The sequence below is a fragment of the Leopardus geoffroyi genome, chromosome C2 (genome assembly GCF_018350155.1).
Source record: "Leopardus geoffroyi isolate Oge1 chromosome C2, O.geoffroyi_Oge1_pat1.0, whole genome shotgun sequence".
Lineage (NCBI taxonomy): Eukaryota > Metazoa > Chordata > Mammalia > Carnivora > Felidae > Leopardus > Leopardus geoffroyi.
The window spans coordinates 122,948,758-122,953,636 of record NC_059333.1 but is presented as its reverse complement, the minus strand read 5'-3'; the positions used below and the strand labels follow the sequence as shown (position 1 = coordinate 122,953,636).

Genomic DNA, 4,879 nt, shown 5'->3' with positions numbered 1-4,879 from the left:
TGAGCCCCATATTGGGCTCTGTGCTGACAGCAGAGACTGCTTGGGATTCTCTCTGTCTCTCTCTCTCTCTCTCTCTCTCCCTGCCCTTCCCTGCTTGTGCCCTCTCTCTCTCTCTCTTTCCCCCTCTCTCTCACTCATACACAATATAAATAAATAAACTTTTAAAATATGTTTTAAAAAAAAAGAGTCAACATGCTTAAATGCAGGCCTAGGCCACTCTCCCCTATTATGATTTTACCCTGCATGCTCGCTCTCGCTCTCTCTCTCTCTCTCTCTCTCAAAATAAAGAAACATTAAAAAGAAGCAAAGAAAGAAAAAAGAAAAAACAGTCATTTGTCCTAAACAGTTTTCCACAGTCTTCATTTTACAAATTGCCTCACCCCAATATCATCTTGTCCCCAACAACTGGTATTTAGATCTAGAAGCTTGATCAGATTCAGGCTGGAACTCTTTGCAAGAACACTTCATCGGTGGTGCTGTATACTTCCATCCGGAGCACACAATGTCTGGTTGTCCCTCTTGTGCTATTAGCAGTCACCGATAATATTGCCTAGATTCATCTTTTCTGTAGGAGATAAATGTAAATGCATGGAATCTTAAGTTCATCATTCTTCATTTCTCAGCTGGCATACTTCTATAAAGAGAAAACTCCCCTTACCAACTCATTTATTATCCTAAGGCACAATCCATATAACCAAGTCTGGATAAATTATTCTTTCCCTTTATTTGCCAGGTTTCAAAATAACAAGGTAGTTTTCTAGTATCACCTAAATGAGGGTGATTGTTGGGATTTTTGTTCTGTTTCAATTATCTTTACAAACTTGCGGGTTTTCAAATGCAAATATAGGGTTAACAAATTCATTCTCCTTTTCTATGGAAAACTGACCTTGGGTTAACTTTCTAGCTCTGTTCCCCTGGAAACCTAATAAAGGTGGAATGCCATCTATGTTACCAGGCAACATTGCTCATGGTAAAAATGACCTCTAATTAGTAAACTATACCTGGCCTGGGAGGACTGTGAATTAACTATAAATACCCAGTGAGAATCCATAGTTTGAACTCCTCTGAATGCAGTGCATTCTTGTAACTGGGTATGTCCCTTGCTAGGCCTCCTGAAAGCTATTCCCGTGGGAGGAAATAAAACATATTGGCTCATATGGGGAATGGAGCTTATAAACCAGAATAGCACCTATACTCATTCATGTGGGCCAGATTCCACCAAGAAACAGACTATGAAATGGAGATTTGTGCACAGGAGGTTTATTGGAGAGGGTTCTCGGGGAGTGAGGGAAATCAGATTTTGCAGAGGAAAAAGCTAAACTACAGTATAGTTTCAACTGTAAACCTCAGCCAATCCAATCGGACTTCCTCAGTAGCTGGGATGGCCACTTAAAGTCCTAATTTAGGAAGCTCCCTGCTCCCTGAATAGGGGCGTACTCTTGGGCAAGGCAGCTTTTCTCCACAGAACGCAATCCCCAGAGACTGGTTCAAGTGTGAACGGTGAGCAGACAGCACTCATACAACTGGGGGAATGATTATCTGGGTCTTAACAAGGATCCCCAGGCTGAAGTACCACAGCATCACTACACCTGCTCATTTGGTCTCATTCCTTCACACCTGAGCCATCACACCTGCCTCTGCCCTGCTGAAAAGCTGTCCTTCCTGTCCTACCTCCACCAGCACAGCTAATAAACGGATGCCAGAGGGGACCTGTTCAGTTTTGGGAAACGTAGATCTAAACCCATATTTACCTTGTACATTTCCTGCCCCACATCTGGTATCATCCATTTCTCCAAAGAGCCTGGCTTCTTTTCAGTAATATTCAGGACCACAATCCAGGAGACGGAGGGCTCATTACTACTGGTTAAGTCATGGTTTCTGGGACTTTTCAGTGGCTGGAGTTAAGAAATATGTTGCTGTTTGGGTTTTTTTTTCCCCCCCAGATGAGATACGTCATGAGTTTCATATTCAGGACTACATAATTTTCTTAACTTCATCAGTTGTCCATCTGTATGCCCCTTCCCCGTTGTCCAAAATGGTGATTCTCACTGACATCAACCTAATTCCTTGTTTGCTTTACTGTACAAACAAAGCCTTACCCGCATAAGATTTCCAGAATAAGAATACCAACACTACATTACTGAAAGAATTTAACTTCTCTTTGCTTTGTTTTATTTGTTTGTTTTGTTTCCCCTTAGGGATTAATGCCCCCTCCCAGGGATATATCACCAAATTAACTGTGTTTTAAACTAACTTAAAATAATTCCTCTTCATATGTGCCACAAATTCACTTCACAGATTCGTGTGTTTCATTTTGCTTTAATTTTTAGGATTGGGCTTTTTAGTTTAATTTTGTTCTATAATTATGTAAAATATTTAAGTAGTTTCAAAATCAGTTCTATAAATTAGGTCGTATAGGCCCCTCCATCTTTTTTCTGCCCTCCCTCATAAATCTAATCTTGTGGTTTATTTTTCAATATCATAGGAAAAGATTAACCAGTGACTTAAGACCTTTCTTGAAATGAATAGTAGCATATTACATGCACATTTCTACACCTGGCTTTTTGTACTCAACAATATATTTGAGAAATCATTTTGAAACAGTCAACAGAGGTCTTTTTCATTGGTTTATATAACTGCATTAGACAGTGGATGTACCTGTGTGGATATGTTTCGGTTTGTGTAGATATATGTTAGTTTATTTGATCAGTTCCCTATTGGTGGGTATTTGGATTGCTTCTCATTTTATGCTCTCAAAATAGTGCTATTATAAGTAACACAATGAGTGAAACTCTCTTCTTTTTGTTTTTTTTTTTTTTTGTTTTTTTGTTTTTTTTGCCAGTGTATCTTTGGGAGAGATTCTTATCACTGGAATTGCTAGGTAAAGAGATGTAATTTTGAGATTCCACTTTCATGCCCACTATGATGGCTATAATAATAATAATTTTAGGAGAACAATAACAAATTTTTGCGAGGGTGTAGAGAAATTATAACTCATATATTGCTGACAGGAACGGAAAGATGTAAAATCCATCTGTTTTGGATGCACAGTTTGGCATTTCCTCAAAAAGTTAAACACAGAGTTACCATATGACCCAGCAATTCCACTTCTAGGTGTATACTCAAAAGAACTGAAAACATGTTCCTACAAAAACCTGAACACAAATGTTCACAGCAACATTACTCGTAATAGTCAAGCAGTAGGAAAAACACCTATGGCCATCAATGGATAAGCAAAATGTTGTATATACCTACAATGTTATTCAGCCATAAAAAAATAAAACACCAATACATGGTAAAACATGGATGACCCTTGAACACATTATGCTAAGAAGCCAGATACAAAAAGCCATATGTTATATGATTCCATTTATATGAAATGTCCAAAATAGACAAATCCATAGAGACACAAAGTAGCTATATGGTTGCCCAGAGATGTGGGAAGGGGGCATAGAAAGTGATGGGTAATGGGCACAGGGTATCTTTTTGGGGTGATGGAAATATTCTGGATTTAGCAAGTGGTGATGGTTGCACAGTCTTGTGAATATACTAAAAACCATCGAATTGTTCACTTTAAAATGGTGATTTTCATGGTAATTAAACTATATCTCAATAAAAAATTTTAAGTTAAAAAAAAAAACTAAAACAACAAGGAGCCTTACACAGACCAGTGATGAAAACGTACTATAAATCCAGGAGTAAAACTCAAACCTCTGTGCCTGGAGGATACAGAATATTTGAGAAAATTGGGAAAATGGGGGCGGGGGGGAAGCATCTCCCATGCATTGTTGGTGTCAGTAGAAAGTGACACATTCATTTAAATAAGTAATTTAGTAGTAATCTATCAAAAAATAATAATAAAACACACACCCTATGATCCAGAATTTCCATTTGTAGGAACTTAAAATCAATGTGTGGCTGGCACAGTTAGCACTCAGTGAATGTTCTTTCCTAATATAAAGGTGATAATCACAGGGAGAGATAATAAATTACACAATAAACTCCTACAGCCAAATTCAGCTCTCACTTCTGCTCCCTTTTGGAAAAATACTGAGACAGTGTTTATACCATAGGGTAGTATGATCATGAAACCTTTCTCTTTTAATCTTTGCAAGCTGCATAAAGTAAAGGAAAGCGAAATTCTCCCCTAAAATATAAGGCCATTTCTAGAAATACTGAGCACATACTAAAAGCAAAGTTAAAGATGATCATGTAGAGTTCCAGCCTCTTAATAAAAGGGAGATCACGGGGAGGAAAACAGCTTGAGCCTCAGCCAAACACCATGAAGCTACAAAAAAGCCAAGAAATATTTAGAGTGACATATGCATGAAGCCTCCTGAAACTCAGCAATGACTATGCAGCAATTGACAAACTCAATGACTACTGAAAGGCATGCCTAAGTGAACTTCTATCTTTTTTTCCCTTTAATTCTCCAAATGTTGATTTCCCTTAAATGTGGCATTGCCATGATTTGTAAATACGGTGCTTTGTTCATTGCATTAAGAGTTTAATCAACGCAGAAAAGCCCAGGGAGAGGAACATCATGTCAGTCCACTCCCAATTAACCATTCCAGACCTTTCAGTCCATGAAGACATACCCTGAAGTCAACTAGCCCAAGTGGCAGGGAAAACCTCAAGCAAAGAGAAATAGCTTCTTGAATCCACCCCATAACCCAAAAGGTGACAAACCTCCAGGATGCTGTTTGCATCAACCCTACTCTGGACCTGATCCTGTGGAAGCATGGAGTGTCCTTCAGCGGCCCCTGCCACTAGCCCCAACATCTCACCCACCCAGCATGGTGAGACATGGTGGGGAGACAGGGATTGTGACATAAGCAAATGGCCTCAGGCTGATATAGGTAAATGCCAACCCAGGAGC

At 39.0% G+C, this 4,879-nt stretch overlaps 1 long non-coding RNA gene across 1 annotated transcript; it reads right to left on the bottom strand.

The window, feature by feature from the left end:
* Positions 1–341: 341 nt before the first annotated feature.
* Positions 342–4,784, bottom strand: LOC123611492. Its single transcript, XR_006718700.1, has 3 exons — positions 4,690–4,784; positions 1,752–1,895; positions 342–565 (listed from the first exon to the last, which is right to left on the bottom strand). It is a non-coding gene; the product is annotated as an uncharacterized LOC123611492 (long non-coding RNA).
* Positions 4,785–4,879: the final 95 nt, after the last annotated feature.